Source organism: Pelobates fuscus, chromosome 6, assembly GCF_036172605.1.
Source record: "Pelobates fuscus isolate aPelFus1 chromosome 6, aPelFus1.pri, whole genome shotgun sequence".
NCBI classification, from domain to species: domain Eukaryota; kingdom Metazoa; phylum Chordata; class Amphibia; order Anura; family Pelobatidae; genus Pelobates; species Pelobates fuscus.
The window spans coordinates 284,473,329-284,491,722 of record NC_086322.1 but is presented as its reverse complement, the minus strand read 5'-3'; positions in this window follow the sequence as shown (position 1 = coordinate 284,491,722).

Here is an 18,394-nt window from a genome sequence, read left to right as displayed (position 1 = left end):
CCCGTGGGCATATTGATGGGTGTGTACTAGTGAGTGACTTCTGAAGCGTGTGGGCTGTCCAGTGCAGCCTCCTGCCGTGAGTGTGGTCTCTGCCTCACGTGATCGAAACTCCTAACCAAGGGAGTCGCGGGGGGGGGGGTCGTGTTAAGAGTGTAGCAGTCACTCCATTAAGCGTTTGTGGTATGTCCCCGTCTTAGGTGTACCAGTCGTGCGAGAGTGGGTCCCGTTGAGCCTGTGGTGTCAGTCAAGTACGGTCCATGTCAGGGTTAGGCCTGTCTATTGTTGTACGTGTGTCAGTCTTCTAGTAGGGATCGCAACAACATAAACAATAAACCGTTTACACGTCCTTTTGTAACTCAGGTATGGTGTGAAGTTAGATAGGTTTCTCCTGACCTATGCTTTTGTATGCAATTCTTGACTCGCTTTAGACTTCACAAACCCTTGAGCTTAAAGCTCTACACCCACTAAGAGTGCAGGACAAACCCTAATCTTTGCAGAATAATGTACGTTGCCATATGGACACTTTGACGGTAGGTAATGGGTCGTATACAACCTGTACCTTTACTATGCTGCCCTCTTAAAGGCCGGCTACTGTTCAGTATTCTAGATTAGTCATCTATATAAGGTCAGCATTTAATGGGCTTTAGCAATATATACATTTTGTCAGACCATTTAATCTTGCTTTTGTAGCTTGAAAGTAGTGAGGTGTGTTTATTAAATTTTAGTGCCCCTATTCAGCCTTAGGAGGGTAATGTCCCCTAGTCATGGGACACTGAGCTTGGCTTTAACCTCTATCAGATGTTTGGAGACCTTACAAACTGACAGCCACCGGCTCAAAAACAGGGTTCAGGAGAAAGAACAAGGTAATAAACAATTGTGATTTTCGCATTGAGTGTACGAACTGTAGGAATTATGGTAACGTTTCCAAAACGGCACTTGGTTACCAAAATTGGGCTCACAAAAAAAAATATATATATATATATATATATTGTTGCCCCCAAGAACAATGGGGTACTATAAGAAATGTTAAACGTTCAATGAAAATAACTTTGCAGTCTTTAGACCTGAGGTAAAGGTGAGCGCTGGGAAGGTGTCCCTACTGTGCCTCATTGTCAGCCAGTCCCTTGAGGCTGTCTTGGGTCCGAGGACCGAGGGCTTCTGTTCCGCGGTACAAACGTTGCGGTGCGCTCTGGGTCCCAATTGGTAGTAGAGGGTCTTGAGGGTGAGTTGGCGGTCGGTGGGTCCAGTCCCAAGGCCTGTATTATTGTGGGTGCCTCTTCCATGGAGGCAAGTGTGAGTTGGGATCCGTTCTGTGGTATCACCAGGGATCCGTGTGCCCCCCATCGATAGGTGATTTCTGCTGCCCTCAGTCTGTTGGTGAGGGAGCTGAAGGTTTTGCACCACATGAGGGTAGACTTTGTAAGATCCTGGAAAACGGTTAGGCTAGCGCCCTCAAATATCAGGGGTGTTTTACCTTTTAATGCAGACATGACCTGAATCTTGTCGTGTACATTTGGGCACCTGAGTATCACATCTCTGGGTGTGTTTGAGCGTACCTCTGAGGACGTAGGCAGGCGGTAGATCTCCTCAGTGACCATCTTCTTGACCGCGGTGTGAGGCAGAATAGTGGCCAGAAGGCGCCTTGTGTAGTGCGGTAGTTCATCTGGCAAGATGGCTGCCGGGATGCCTCTAATTTTTATATTAGTGCGCCGATGGCGTTCCTCCATGGTTGTCTGCTGTGCCATTATGGCTCTTTGTTGCGCCTGAAGGTGGTGCATTGATTCTTGCAGCTCAGCTAGGTGAGTTTGCATGTCTGTAATGTGTTTTTCATTAGTGTGTACCCTGTTTATAGTGGCAGTGATGTCCTTTTTGATGGGGGCCAGTTCTGCCGCAAGGATTTTATGGAAGTCCGAAAATAGGATTTTTAAATCATGCCTGGATGTTGGGGTCATGTCTGCTGGAGGGTCTAGTTGGTGTTGTGGCCCTATGTGGGCTTCTGAGGTTGTTTCTGCCTCCGGTTGATCCGTGTGTTGGTAGTGGGGCGCCGTACGCGGCGTGTCCGCGGGAGTAGTTTTAGCCGGAGCAGGCCTTTGAAGCATGGTCCCTGTGGCGAAACCAACCTCGCCACTGGGCCCTGGAGAAGCCTGTTTGCCCGCCTCCTACCTGCTGACTATGGCCCCTGGGTTATTTGAGGCATATTGTATTTTATTGTGCGACTGCTGGCCCTTTAAGCACAGGGAATGGTATTTTATTGTACTGCTGCTGGCCCTTTAAGAACTGTCTGGGGACATATTGAGATTTTGGGTAACAATACCCTTTAAGACTATGGCCCCTGAAAACTTATGGACTTTTATTGGGTGTGTATGGCCCTTTAAGAACCGTCTGGGGACATCTTATAACTGTGGTGAACAATGCTCCTTTAAGACTATGTCCCCAGACCTGTCAAATAACTTGTTCCTGGCTTTCTCCCACTTGGTTCAGTAAATAGGGCTTACTGAACCAAGTACCACACAGGCGGACCACCCAGAAGTTAAAGTATGCAGGCAATTTACCTCCCAGGCTGTGAGGTTACTGCAGGTTAATTGCCGACCGCTGGGTGGCCTCAGTTCGTGCAAACGAACACGTGGCGGCGGCCATCTTTGTTCATTCAGATGCGGTCAGCGGTGTATGCTAAAGATTCTGTGGAACTGAAATCGGCTACACATTTTACCGAACACCGCTGACCCTTACCTTCTCCATCATTTCGTTTTTCAGCTCCAGAGACTAACGTTTTTCGGCATGAAATTGACCGACCGCACAGCCCAAATCTATGGAACTGTTTTGGGCAGGAAAATGTGCTTGCGGTCGGTCATAAAGGGACCTCCAGCTAACTTTTGATCCACTGGAGGGATTTGCCTGATTTTTGGAAGGGTTTATGTTTAAAGTGTGCTGATTCCAAATATGTAATTGTTATGAATATTAGATGTATGGTTTTAAAGTTATAGCACATGTATAAAAACTGTATTTTCCCTGGCTGTAATAATTATGTGAACTGGTTATCTGAGGGGAGGGGACCTGGGGGTTTTAACCATTATGCTATTGGTTGTTTTGTCCCTCCCTGTGGGCGGTCCTGTATTCTCAACACTTGTAATAAAAGCCAGGCTGGATGTGCCAGTCCAGAGTTCCTGTTTTACCCTCAAAGTGAAGTGTCGTCTAATTATTGGGGGAAGGATTTATTGTATGCTGTTCCAGTTGACTGCTAGGAGTGTAAGCCTATTCGTATGGTTCCTATTCAACGGTCTACAGCATTCCTATGCTGGAGCAGATTCATATGCTGAATCGGTTCGGTGATTGTGGTGTCTGCCAGAGTGCTTGGAGTCCTCAGGAAACGCTAGGAGCATCCTTTAACGGAGTCGGGGTGCCAGGCGATCCGTTACAGTCCCTATGTCCCGGTTTTGTTCTATGGCTTGTGGGCGCTGTGAGCGGTGGCCCATGGCTGGTGTGTGTGCCGGATGGTCTGACCTTTGGAGGGAGGCTTCGTCCCGCGCTTGTCGCGCTCCGTAGCCGCCGAGTAGTTTCTCCAGGTCTGGGATTGTGAGCGTGGGGTAGGCCCCAACCTTCCGTCTCCGCTTCTGCTGGGTGGAAGCCGCAAAGAAGGGCATCGATCGGCTCGGGAGTAGGTAGGGAGTCCAGCTGGGGGCTGGAGGAGGTTGGATCGGCTGAGGGTGTTGGGATTTTTAATAGATTGTGCCCGTTTACTGGGGAGCTTGTCGAGATGGCGTCTGTTTAGCTGGCTGGTTAAGCTCCGCCCCCCACGCTGCTGTATTTTAGCTCTGAATGACGTTTGACTTGCGTGACTTATCCGCCACCAACTAGGGTTCAAGCCGCCATGTTTTAGGGCACTTTCTGCCTGTGAAACAAACCTCAATTTTTCTGCCCGCTGCTACAGCAGCGGCTGCAACAATACCAAATTTTTCAGGCATGTGTACATGCCTAATTTTTAGGCCCACTGGTGCAGCACTGTGGTTTCAAAAACCAAACCAAAAAAAAATCCTCCAAGATGGCACCAATATACCAGTGGTCTAAGCATCTTCCCACCTTGGCCTAAAAAGGGGAGGTGATTCAACAATTAAAAATCGCTGCCATATACACGTCCACTGATAGGAGACGCGGAAGGTATTAAACTGATATGAACAATACTAAACTCACCACTCCTATCTGGTGGCACATTAGCTTGCCCGCGCAGTGCCCCAAATTTCAAGTAAGAGGACCGACCAAGCATCTTCTTCCATCTCCCTGTTACATAAATCAATGCCATATCCATAGAAATTGTAGAGAATATCCAGGATAGTTTTACAGGGCCAAATCATGTCGCCTGTTGAAAGAGGTGACCTTGCTCGGGTCCCAGGTGTGCGGTTCCTAAAATGGCTGCCATATACACGTCCAGTGATAGGAGACGCGGAAGGTATTAAACTGATATGAACAATACTAAACTCACCACTCCTATCTGGTGGCACATTAGCTTGCCCGCGCAGTGCCCCAAATTTCAAGTAAGAGGACCGACCAAGCATCTTCTTCCATCTCCCTGTTACATGAATCAATGCCATATCCATAGAAATTGTAGAGAATATCCAGGATAGTTTTACAGGGCCAAATCATGTCGCCTGTTGAAGAGGTGACCTTGCTCGGGTCCCAGGTGTGCGGTTCCTAAAATGGCTGCCATATACATGTCCACTGATAGGAGACGCGGAAGGTATTAAACTGATATGAACATTTACTAAACTCACCACTCCGAGTGCTGTTATTTATTTAATTTTTTTGTGGTGAGGCTTTACAGGACAGAGTGCTTCTCCACGGGACATGTTAACTCACGGGCAGCTGGCTCATCAAGGAACCAGAGCAGCTTGAACGAGGTGACCTTGCTCGGGTCCCAGCTGTGCGGTTCCTAAAATGGCTGCCATATACACGTCCACTGATAGGAGACGCGGAAGGTATTAAACTGATATGAACAATACTCCACTCCTATCAGTAGGTCCGTCCCATTGTGATTTATGCCTCCCACCCACCGCGCAGGGATGGGGGCTGGGGGGGAGGAAAGTAGGCCCCCCCCATTGTGATTTATGGCCCCCACCCACCGCGCAGGGGTGGGGGCCGAGGGGGGAGGACAGTAGGTCCCCCCATTGTGATTTATGGCCCCCACCCACCGCGCAGGGGTTGGGGAGGACAGTAGCTCCCCCCAGTGTGTATCATGGGCTTTGAGGACAGGTGTCAATCCATACCTGCCAAGTGACCCTATGTAGGGGGAACAGTCCCTATTCTGCTCTGTGTCAGTGTGTATCATGGTCTCTGTGGATGGGGAACAGTCTCTATTCTGCTCTGTGTCAGTGTGTATCATGGTCTCTGTGGACGGGGAACAGTCTCTATTCTGCTCTGTGTCAGTGTGTATCATGGTCTCTGTGGACAGGGAACAGTCTCTATTCTGCGCTGTGTCAGTGTGTATCAGGGGTTTTGAGGACAGGTGTCAATCCATATCTGCCAAGTGACCCTATGTAGGAGGAACAGTCCCTATTCTGCTCTGTGTCAGTGTGTATCAGGGGTTTTGAGGACAGGTGTCAATCCATATCTGCCAAGTGACCCTATGTAGGGGGAACAGTCTCTATTCTGCTCTGTGTCAGTGTGTATCAGGGGCTTTGAGGACAGGTGTCAATCCATACCTGCCAAGTGACCCTATGTAAGGGGAACAGTCTCTATTCTGCTCTGTGTCAGTGTGTATCATGGACTCTGTGGACAGGGAACAGTCTCTATTCTGCTCTGTGTCAGTGTGTATCAGGGGCTTTGAGGACAGGTGTCAATCTGTTATAGATTACTTTAAATAAACAAATATGTTTAAATGTCAATCTGTTCCTGTCCAAATCTGAGATGATTAAATTGCGTATACGCAGAAGTAAGTTCACACTGACACACGGAGTTCAGGTTAAAAGCACTTCGAGAAAATTTAATGGCATCTGATTAAAAAGCGGGCTCGCAGACCCTTATAGGAGCGAAATTGCATCATCATTGAATATCAAGATAACAACAAATAAACATCATTAATTGGGTTGTGTTAAGTGGTTATGTCAATGTCCACCCATCAATATTATTAATTGGCTCCAGCACTAAGTGGTTAGCTAGGTGTCCTCCCACCGGGAGGTGGTGTTATTCTGGACACGGGTGTGGACAGATGGCTCAAGCGCCATCTTACCCAGCACGAGGCTTACTCGGTGGGAAGGGGGGCTTGGGCGTCATTTTGGGTAGTTAGTGATGTCAGACTCTAGGTCAGGTTCAGGGTCTTTTTTATGAAAGAACATTTCATACAAGCTGTTTCTCATGGCCTAGCTATAGTATACTTTGTTTCATATTACAGGAACTTGATAATTCCGGTGTTAGTCATGTCCTTCTAGAAAATACAGTCTCTATTCATCATTCTAAATGCTGTTAGGAAAATCTGTCATGTAATGTAGTTAAAAATGGAGTTAGTACAAAAATTCAATACAGGATTAATAAAGGTTTTTAATAATTCTACATCAGTCCCCCCTATGAAATGTTAGAATCTAAAAAAGATAAACTTTATTTGTTAATACCAGAAGACGTGTTAGCCCAAAGGCACAGAAACCCAGTGGCCGCTAGCTAGGTGTTATTGCAAAGTGCAATTCTGTCCCTTCCTGTCCCTAACAGGCTGCAGCACATCCGTCAATACGGGCAGGAAATCTCTTCACTCCGCTGGTGGCCCGCGGTGGCTAGTCCACCACTTCTCCGCACGGCAGTCAGTTCCATAGAGACGGACGCTGTCCCTAAGCTGGTTCCCTACCTAGAACTCTTGCACTTTATCAGTAAAAGGGATAGTTTGCAGCGGTATACAGGGTGAGTTGAGATCTTGGAAATCTTGGTCATCAACTTGCAGATGGGCAAAAGTTGGTGCCGCTTGGTCTACAGTCTTCTGTAGGAATTTTCTCAGACAGGGGAGGACACAACAAACGAGAAGAGCAAAAATAAAAAGAGAAATTAGTATTGCCATACCAATATGCATTAAAGCTTTTTGCCATCCTGTCATCCAACCAAACCATCTTTCCCAGGGATCTTTTATCCCAGAATTCCTTTTTAACTCTTCAGAGAGCTCATTTAATTTCTCTATGGCCAAGGTGACTTTACCATTAGGACCTGTGTTTTCTGGGATGTAGGTACAACAGGTCATGGTGTCGGGCAATATTTTACATACACCCCCTTTTTCAGCTAGAATCATGTCTAAGGCCATTCTATTCTGGAAGGACATTTGAGATGTAGCCTGCAGTTGTTCGGCTAAACCCTGGAGGGCATCCCTGGTGTAGTTAACAAAGCGTTGTTGGTTGTAATAAATGTAATTTATCCAATTTAAATTCTTGTTTGCAGTAACTATGGTAAAAAGTGATTCAAACCCCGCAGCAACTTCATCTCTTGCTTTAAATTCGTTAGGCACCCCCCTAGGCACCCCAATGGCATCAATGTAAATGTGAGGGTCAAAACTGCCTTTTACTGGGGCTTCACGTTTAACCTTGGCTGGTGTGTGTATGGAATCATGTGTGTCAGGGTGTGTGTCAGAGATAATATGTATAGGCATGATGGCTTTAGCCAGAGTACACTCCCCCCACCATTCCTTGTCCATCCTGGATCTTAGCTGTAAATCCCCACACAACCAGTAAATATCCCCCAATGACCTAGTATGGAATTGTAACAGGTACATAGGGACAGTTCTGTAGGTGGCACAATACCCTTTGGAGAAGTTACCCAAGAATTTACCAATTCCATCATAATTGGCATAACAGGTGTAATTACCTTTATAAACTGTAACACCATCTGGGGGTTTGACATCCTTGGTTAGGAGAGGATATTCTACTGTCCATGCTTCGCAGAGGGACCTATTGAAGTTGTAGTGGTAGGCAAAGAGACTCAAAACACATTCTTCTATATCTACTGGCAAAGTTAAAGGTACGGTGCCGAGGTGAGGCCGGGCACCACCACACACATAGCATGCAGTTCTGTTATGTTTGTTGGCATTATATTTCATCCATTCTAACCATAAATTAACATCATTAAAACCTGTTTCGGCGGCCATGGTATCTTCAAAGGTGGGGTTAGCAATGGCCATCATGTCTTTACAGGACTGGATGTGTGGTTTTAATGGATTTGAGACCATGTGGGTGGCCCCTTGCCACTCTGGAGAGTGGCACATATCTTTTAGGTAGAAGTGCCCTAGTTTGTTATAGGAACCTTTCTTCCAATACATTCCCATTACATACTGGTCTGCATCTGTTGGACTGGGATGCTCAATGTTTAGGATTAATTTCATGGGTATACCCCCTCCAGGCTTTCTCAGAGTCATTCTTTGGAGAAGGGATCTACCGTGATCATCTACTTTAGATAAGGCACTTTTTGGTTTGTAACCCCAGGCAGGCCCGGCATTCCATCCCGCCGCGTGCCCCCATTGTTTGTCAACTACACAAACATAGGGGTCTTTTACATGAGGGATATCTCTATAGATATTTTGAATTTGTGATGTAGGGAATGGGCAGTCTACAATGTCACAGTAATCAAAAGTGTATGTAGCCACACGGGTACATGAAGAATTGTACCAGAAGGTATACCCACTGGCATCTTTAGTAATGGCTACTTGTTGGGCCTTAATTAGGCTAATTAAGGAGATGATGTACCAGAGGCACATGGTTGTGCGGTATCTGCTTCCTCTGGGGCAGGAGTCTTCTTGCAATGGGAAGCGTGGATCCAATGTGGCCTGCCGGCCAACTTGACGGAGGTTGAAGTGATCAGGAGAACTTGGAATGGTCCGTCAAATCTTGGTTCCAGGGTGTGTTTCCGCACAAATCTCTTGACCAGAACCCAATCTCCGGGAAGCAGGTTGTGGGTACCCGTATCAAAATCGGGATCTGGAATTGAAGAGAAAACTTGGGCATGTATTTTGTTCAAGGCACTTGCAAGTTCAGTTACATAGTCTACTAAAACATCAGTTTGAAGCTGCAACTGTTGCGGGTAGTAACAACCTAGTCTGGGTGCAGTCCCAAATAGAATCTCATATGGGGATAGTGAGTGCTTCCCTCTAGGTGTGTGCCTAACGCTGAATAAAGCTATTTACAGGCTTTCTGGCCAGGGCATCTTTGTTTCTTGTGACATTTTTAACATTCTGGCTTTTAGGGTGCAATTCATGCGTTCCACTTTGCCACTACTTTGTGGGTGGTAAGGGGTGTGAAAGGCTAAGGTCACTCCCAGAGCAGTCCAAAATTTCTTTAGTCACTGTTGCTGTAAAAGCTGGGCCCTGGTCACTTTCAATAACTTCTGAAAGTCCAAATCTACATACAATATCTGTAAGTAGACGTCTTGCTGTTGTTTTTGCAGTGATATTGGTTACTGGGTAGGCTTCAGGCCAGCCTGAAAACATGTCCACTATTACTAGTGCATATTCATGAGGCCCACTCTTGGGCATTTGTATGTGGTCAATCTGAATTCTCTGGAATGGGTACATAGGCTTAGCCAGGTGTTTCAAAGGCACTTTGGTTGGTTTTCCTGGGTTGCATTTTGCACAAATGACACAGGCCCTACAGAAGCTGTTGATCAATGTTGTGATTCCAGGTGCTTCGTAATACTTTTGTATGAGGGCGGCCATTAAGTCTTTTGACAGATGTGCAGGTCCATGTGCCCATTGAACAACTGCTGGATATAAGTTCTTAGGAAGGCAGAATCTAAAGTTGTTGTAGTATACTCCATCCTTTAGGACTGCTCCTTTCTTCTTCCATTTCTGTATTTCTTTGGGGGCAGTTGTAGCTTGCTGTTCCCGTAAGATTCTTAGGTCAGTAGGAAGAGTCTGCAAGGTAAAAATAGGAATTTCTTCGTGTCCGGACACTTCTTCATCCACTTCCTGCAATTTTCTTGCCGCTTGCTTAGCAGCCTGATCAGCCAAGTTGCCCTTTGCTTCATCTGTATCCAATTTCCCATGTGCCTTTACTTTCAAGATGGCCACTTCTTCAGGGAGTAGGAGGGCATCCATTAGTTCCTTGATTGCAGAGCTGTGTTTGACTGGTGTACCGGCAGTGGTAAGAAATCCTCTTGTTTTCCAAATTAGTCCGAAGTCATGTGCCACACCCAGAGCGTATCTTGAATCTGTGTAGATGTTGGCACGTTTTCCTTCGGAGATCTTGCATGCAGAAGTCAGGGCTTGCAATTCAGCTTCTTGTGCAGACATTGCTGGTGGTAAAGATGATGATTTGATAACTTCATCTGTTGTGGTTACGGCATATCCTGTGTGGTATCTTCCTTCTTCATCAGCATACCTTGAACCGTCCACAAACAGAGTGAGATCAGGATCTGTTAATGGATTCTCATGTACAGTTGGTAGATGTATTGTCTCCATTTTCATCTGTTCAAAACAGTCATGAGGTGTCTCTGGGTCATAATCATTCACTATGACTAGATCTTGAAATTCATTTTCCAGGAAGTGGCGTGGCCATGCTTCAAGTTGGTCAGTTGTTGGGTATTTGGCAATGCCATTTTCCTGTAGCTGTGGTTCATTCATGGTAGCCCACAACTTTGCCATGGGTCCAAGATCATTCCATGATTTTGTTTTCAACTTGGTGACAGGGACATGTGGAATGGCAGTGTCCCAATGACGGTACAAGTATTTGAGTTCTGAAGGTAGTTGAATCAGGACCATGCTGTTGCCTTCAGAGTCACAGTAGAAGTCTTGTGCAGTGAGTTTCACCTCCACCCGATGATAGAGCTCATCTTCATAGCAAGGTTCAGGAGTGATGTTTGGTTTGTACCACATGGTACAGAAGGCATATCTTGCTCCCTCGCAGAGAGGTGTTTGTCCATCATGAAAGGATAAATCAGGATGCATTCTCTTGATGGTACCAGTGAGAAGGTAGATGTAGGTTTCATCCATGATAAACCCATAGTGGATACCCCCCTCAGGTAGTGGGAGAAGAGTGGACGGATTGAGAACCTGACATCTTTGTATGGTGATGTTGTCAGGTAATAGGAGGTGACATTGAAGGCGTAGGTGTCTTGCAGGAGACACATGCTTGAGTTGTACTTGGTTGATGATGGCAGAAATGTCATGAGGGGCCAAGACAACTAGAGGGTGGCCAAGGACCAGGTCCACAGTTCTTTCAATTAGTTCTCTTGCTGCAAAGATGGCCCGAAGGCAAGAGGGGGTCCCTCTGGCCACAATATCCAGCTGGCAGGAGAAAAATCCAATAGGCCTTTGACGGCCTCTTAAGTCATTTGTTTGAGTAAGGACTCCTGTTGCGTGGCCTTGTCTTTCAGAGACAAACAACTTGAAGGGTTTGGTATAGTCTGGTAGGCCTAGAGTAGGAGCAGATGCAATGGCACGTTTTAGGGTGCAGAAGTTGTCTTGTGCTTCATTGGTCAGGCAGAATGGGTCTGACTTGAGTGCATCATAGAGTGGTTGCATGAGCAGAGAGGCTTCTGGGATCCATGCTCGGCAGTAGGAAATGAGGCCTAAGAAGGCATGTAGAGATTTTGAAGTCCTTGGAGGTGGAATATCCAGTACTGCTTTGACTGGGTCACGAGTGAGATGTCTGGTACCCTTGTGATGTAATTCCAGTAAAATACAAGTTTAGCAGGCTAAGATTGCCACAAGGCATATGTATGTATATGTGTTTGTAGTATCAGTTAGTTAATTACACGTAGCTAAGATACTGTTATCACTGTACTGACCAGGTGCAGGAATGTAAGAACTGGAATTACGCGTCCCTCTCCTTTGTATCAGATGAGCCACGTGGTTAGACCGGATGGATGAGTTTAGACTCTATTCATTAAATAGGTTAAGGGTATGTGTGGGTGTAGTTAATTGTGGGAGGAGCTACAGTGCTATATAAGGAATGTACTCTATGTATTCAGTACTCAGACTTTGCTGTATTTTGGTGACGCTAGTCCCTCTGAGTCCCGATCGGTGATCCAATAAAGAATCTCTTCCTTCCTGAAGAAACCTGTGTCCATCTCTCTGTGCTTGGCTTCCGTCAGTTTCTCCGGTATCATTTGGTGCATTGGCCGGGAAGCTCATCGTTCAACGGTAGCTGAGAGGCAGAGGCGTGAGACGGTCTATCTTTGCCCACGTTCTCTACGGCTGCACCCCTGAACTTCTGCGTGGACCTCCCTTCGTCTCGGCGCCACTGGTCTGTTGTCCAGGAGATCATCGGCCTCTACGTGAGAAGTGCTGGGGTGTCCCCGTCGATGAGTGTGAACTCAGGTTCAGGAACGAGGAGGTAAGACAACTGCTGTTTTAGACGGCAGGACCCACTAGGGGTATACCGATTGTGCGGTAGGCCCAAAGGGGTTTTGAATCTGTGTATCTGCCCCCTCTGTCGGAGGGAAGGAGCGAAGGCGCACCGCTCGATCGAACGCTCTTTAGTCAGACCGTTTGATTTGGTTAGTCAGGCGGGGTCCTGGTGTAAATAGCCCTAGCCGGACACCGGTGTCTTGTCTAGACTAGCGTTCTAGGGTGTATATTACGTTCGCTAGGTCGGAGGGACCGGGAGACTAAGCGGCGCCTGTGTAAATTCGGTTCGCTAGTTCTCATCCTATCTGGGCTAAGTGGGAAGGCGTGTAAATTTGGAACCCACTAGACTTTTGATAGTGCGACTAAGAGGCGCCTGTGTAAATTCGGTTCTCTAGCTCGCTATATATGTGGTGATTGGGCAGTGTGGCTAACCAAAACGGGTGTATATAGTTTTAGGTAGTCCATTCAAGGTACTGGCCAATAGTTTAGTTGGGAATTGTAAATGTGTTAACGATTGTTTTAGTAAAGTGTATATCTTGTTAGATAGCGCGAGCTCAGCCGTCTAGCGAGAGTGTTAATAGTGTGTTGCTGTATTATAGTGCACGGTACCATAACCCTGTATATTTACTGACATTATATAATAAGTACTAATCATTGTCGTCCATTGCATGTTTAACACCATAACCACTAATAATTGTATTGTGACCTTAACTTGTGCTTTGACCTATGCTAACCGTACTGTAACCGCTATTTGTAAAAGACGATGTTACTGGGGTGTGTTATAGACGGGTAATTCGTATATAGAGAATTATAGCGTGGGTGACTGTGTAGTTACGCCAAAGGGCATAATATTGATTATATAGTGACTGGTGTAGCAGCTGTGTGTGTACGGGAATTCCCTGAGTGTTTATTGTTATTGTGTACGTTTCACTTGGTAACCGTACCACGTGGTGCTGTTGCCAGAGGAAACGGGTGTGACTGTTGAATAGTACGCGTGTATAGTAATCGTTGTCGACGACGTTCCACTGTTAAGTATGGGTGCGTCGCAGTCAACGATTCCGGATCCCTTAGGATGTATGGTTAAGAATTTTAAAAAGGGATTCAAAGTTTGTGATTTTGGGGTTAAGATGTCCCCTGTACGTTTGGTCACTTTGTGCACTAGGGAGTGGCCTACTTTGGTTGCGGCATGGCCGCCACGTGGCAGTTTGGATCCAACTCTGGTACAGCGCTTACACGTGGCTGTATCAGGTAGGCCTGAACTTTACGGCCAGTTTCCTTATATTGATTGTTGGAGACAGGCCGTAAATGACTCGCCAAAATGGCTCCGGACATGCCACGAGGAACAGTGTCGCCTCATGGTAGCTAGGACTTGTTCGTCCACTAGGGCTGGTGTTAGGCCCATTTTGGACACGCCCCCTGAGTCCGAGATCCCTTTGCCGCCCCCTTACTTTCCGTTAAGAAGAAGTGACGCAAACGCAGGAAGTCCTGCACCCCTCCCCTCATTACCCTCATCCACTTCCGCTTCCTCCTCCAGTACAGGATCCACCCCCCCTCGTACTAAATCTCCCCTTCCGGAACCAGAATCCACCCCCATTAGAAACGAATATCCTGATTTGGCGCCACTTCAGACTTCCGGTCAAGCTTCATCTAGCTCGGCCCGAAGTGTTCTATTCACTACCTTTTCCCAAAACCAACCTCCCACATCCCCATACCCTATATCTCCCCGACCGGAACCCATGACTGACGCTTCCCTACGTAGCCCCATCCAAACCCGACAGTTGACTGGTGCCCAACAATTAAAGCACTATCAGATGCCTCTTCGCTTAAATCCCGGGTCAGCTTATATCGATGCCGCAGGTCAAATGGCACACGCTGACCCTGTCTTCGTATATGTCCCTTTCACCACTACCGACCTTTTAAACTGGAAGACCCATAATTCCTCGTATACTGAGAAACCACAAGCCATGACTGATCTGTTCACCTCAATAGTACAGACACATAATCCGACATGGGCTGATTGCCAGCAGTTATTAATGACTTTATTTAACAATGAGGAAAGGACAAGAATAAATCAAGCAGCCATTAAAGCATTAGAGGATAGAGCCCGTGCTTTGAACCAAGCTAATCCAGCAGCATGGGCCGCAACACATTATCCCAACACTGATCCCGATTGGAACGTAAATGGTGCTGATATGGTTCAACTCAGAGCCTATAGAGACGCTATAATTGCTGGCATGAAAGCCGGAGGAAAGAAAGCCATTAACATGTCGAAGACAGTTGAGGTGATCCAGAAAAGCGATGAAGCGCCCAGTGTCTTTTATGACCGATTATTGGAGGCGTACCGCTTGTACACCCCCTTTAATCCGGAAGACGCAGACAATTCCCGAATGGTTAACTCCGCCTTTGTCAGCCAAGCTTACGGAGATATTAAGCGCAAGCTACAAAAGTTAGAAGGGTTTGCAGGTATGTCAATCTCCCAACTAATGGAGGTAGCTAATAAGGTCTATATGAATAGGGAAACAGAAAGCAAGAAAGAGGAGGAGCGCAAGATGCGTAAAAAGGCTGATATGCTAGCGGTAGCGATCGCAGGCGTAGATAAACGGGGTCCAGATAGAGGCAATAATAGATGGAGTAGGGAGCCTTTGAGTAGGGATCAGTGTGCGTATTGCAAGGAAGAAGGGCATTGGAGGAACGAATGTCCGCAAAGAGAGCAGTACGAGAGAGACCAACCCAGGGCAGGCTACGGAAACTTTAGAGGTAGAGCGAGAGGTAGAGGAGGCCCCGGAGGGAGTAATGGTTATAGAGGGAGTAATGGGAACAGAGGAAGTGTTAGGGAAGACAGGTATATTCCAGCAGCGCAAAGGTCTCGCGATAGAGAAGGTAGGGACTTTGTAGGATTGGCTGACACGGTCATGGAGGACTATTGATACCGACCGGGCTCCATCCCCCTTGGTCGAGCGGAGCCTATGGTCGATGTATCAATAGGGGGGAAAAGGAGTGCGTTCATGATCGACACTGGTGCTGAACATTCAGTGGTGACTAATCTAGTTGCTCCTCCATCTGGAAGGACTATTACTGTGATAGGAGCAACTGGAAGAAGTGCTGAAAGACCGGTTCTTAAAAGTCGACTCTGTACATTGGGAGGCCACGTAGTAAAACACCAATTCCTTTATATGCCTGAATGTCCAGTCCAATTGCTGGGACGTGATATGCTATCCAAATTACAAGCGCAGATTACGTTCCTACCAGATGGAACAACATCTTTAAAGTTTAATGGACCTTCAGGTATTATGACTTTATCCGTACCAAAGGAAGAAGAGTGGCGACTTTATACAGTGTTGACTAGCCAAAACCCTAGGAGTGATGAGACATTGTTTAACATACCAGGAGTTTGGGCAGAGAACAACCCACCAGGACTGGCCCGCAATATTCCACCAATAAAAATTGAACTGAAACATGGGGTTTATCCAGTGAGCCTAAGACAATATCACATTCCGCAGAAGGCTAAGAAGAACATCCAATCCTATCTGGATAAGTTCATACGGTATGGTATCCTAAAATTCTGTACTTCCCCCTGGAACACCCCATTGCTGCCTGTTCAAAAGCCCGGCACAGATGAGTATCGACCTGTGCAGGACTTAAGAGCAGTCAATGATGCGGTTGTTAGTATACATCCAGTTGTACCCAATCCATATAACCTGCTTGCTTTAATTCCGGGCGGGGCTACTTACTTCACAGTCTTAGATCTCAAAGATGCCTTCTTTTGCCTCCGAATTGCCGCAGAAAGTCAATGTATTTTCGCTTTCCAATGGGAGAACGCTGTAACGGGCTCAAAACGCCAAATGACTTGGACAAGACTGCCCCAAGGGTTTAAAAATTCACCTACCCTATTTGGTTCAGCCCTAAGTCAAGATCTATTGGATTTCGAGTCTATCCCAGGAGAATGTGTATTGTTACAATATGTAGATGACTTGTTGATAGCAGCAGTTACAAAAGAAAAATGTCAGCAAGCAACGCACGATCTACTACATATTCTCTGGAAGGCAGGATACAAGGTGTCCAGGAAGAAGGCTCAGTTGTGTTTGCCAACTGTCAAGTATCTAGGATTCCATATCTCTGAAGGTCAAAGAATTATGGGGCCAGAGAGAAAAGAAGCTGTCTGCCAAATACCAATACCCAAGAATAGAAGACAAGTGCGAGAATTCTTGGGGGCAGCAGGCTTCTGTAGGATATGGATTCCCAGTTATGCGATACTAGCAAAACCTCTGTACGCAGCTATCAAAGGTACAGAGCACGACCCCTTCTTATGGACCCAAGAACAGCAAACGGCATTTGAAGATGTGAAGAAGGCTTTGATGAGTGCCCCAGCATTAGGTCTACCTGATCACACACGACCATTCTACTTATATGTACACGAGCAAAGAAGAATGGCTGTGGGAGTATTGACACAGTACTTGGGATCATGGCAAAGACCTGTTGCCTACATGTCTAAGCAACTGGATGCAGTGGCCAGCGGACTTCCACCTTGTCTAAGAGCCGTAGCTGCAGCCGCCCTGCTAGTAGCTGAAGCCGATAAACTCACTCTGGGTCAAGAACTTTATGTACGAGTCCCACATGCAGTACAGACGTTGTTGGATTACAAAGGAAATCATTGGTTTAGTAATAGCCGTATGACCAAGTATCAAGCAATGTTGTGTGAAAACCCAAGAGTGCATTTAGAGACTGTAAACACCTTAAATCCAGCTACCCTTTTGCCGCAACCTACTGAAAGTCAACATGATTGTTTGGAAGTAATGGATGAAGTATTTTCAAGTAGACCAGATCTTCGTGATTTTCCCATCCAGAACCCCGATGTTCAATATTACACCGACGGCAGTAGTTATGTGAAAGAAGGGATCCGCTATGCAGGATATGCAGTGACAACAATAGACAAGGTGATAGAAGCTCGGCCACTGGCGAAAGGAACATCAGCACAAAAGGCAGAATTAATAGCACTAACACGAGCGTTACAATTGGCTGAAGGTTTAAGAGTAAATATCTATACGGACTCTAAGTATGCGTTTTTAACCACTCATGCCCACGGAGCTTTGTATAAAGAAAGAGGACTACTGAATTCAGAAGGCAAAGAAATCAAGTACGCAGCTGAAATCCTACAACTATTGGAAGCAGTGTGGGAGCCGAAAGAAGTCGGTATCATACATTGTCGAGCGCATCTGAGAGGAGATGGTGATGTAACCAAGGGAAATCGGATGGCAGATAGTGCAGCTAAGCGTGCTGCTGAATCAGGAAGACAGGAGTATGTAGGGCATATAGCTGCTCTTATACCAACTCCACTGTCCCAATGGACTCCAGTTTATACAGCTCAAGAAGAGGAGTGGTTAAAGACTGAACCGGGAAAGTATCTGGAGAACAAGTGGTATCAGCTAGAAGATGGAAGAATAGTTATACCAGCATCGCTAGCGGTAGAAATTGTCCAAAATTATCACAACGGGACACATTCTGGGAGAGACAGTACTGAAGAATCTCTTAGAAAACATTTCTACATACCAAGATTGTCCAACTTGACTCAGGCCATTGTACGCAGATGTGTAACGTGTGCTAAGAATAATGCAAGACAAGGACCAGTAAAGCCACCAGGAGTTCAGTTTATGGGGGGACTCCCCATGTCCGATCTACAAATAGACTTTACAGTGATGCCTAAATCGGGTGGACATCGTTACCTGCTGGTAATTGTGTGCACCTATTCAGGCTGGGTAGAAGCATGTCCTACTCGTACAGAGAAAGCAGGAGAAGTTGTGAGATTCCTGCTACGAGAAATAATACCCCGATATGGACTACCCTGTTCTATAGGATCGGACAATGGTCCAGCTTTTGTTCATCAGTGCCTACAACAACTGACTCATATGCTTGGTATAAAGTGGAGGCTTCATACTGCATATAGACCCCAGAGTTCTGGTAAGGTAGAGAGAATGAATAGAACTATAAAGAACCAGTTGGCTAAAATGTGTCAGGAAACCCAACTTAAGTGGAACGTTCTCTTACCTATAGCCTTATTGCGAATCCGCAGTACCCCTACCAGAAGGATGGGCCTCT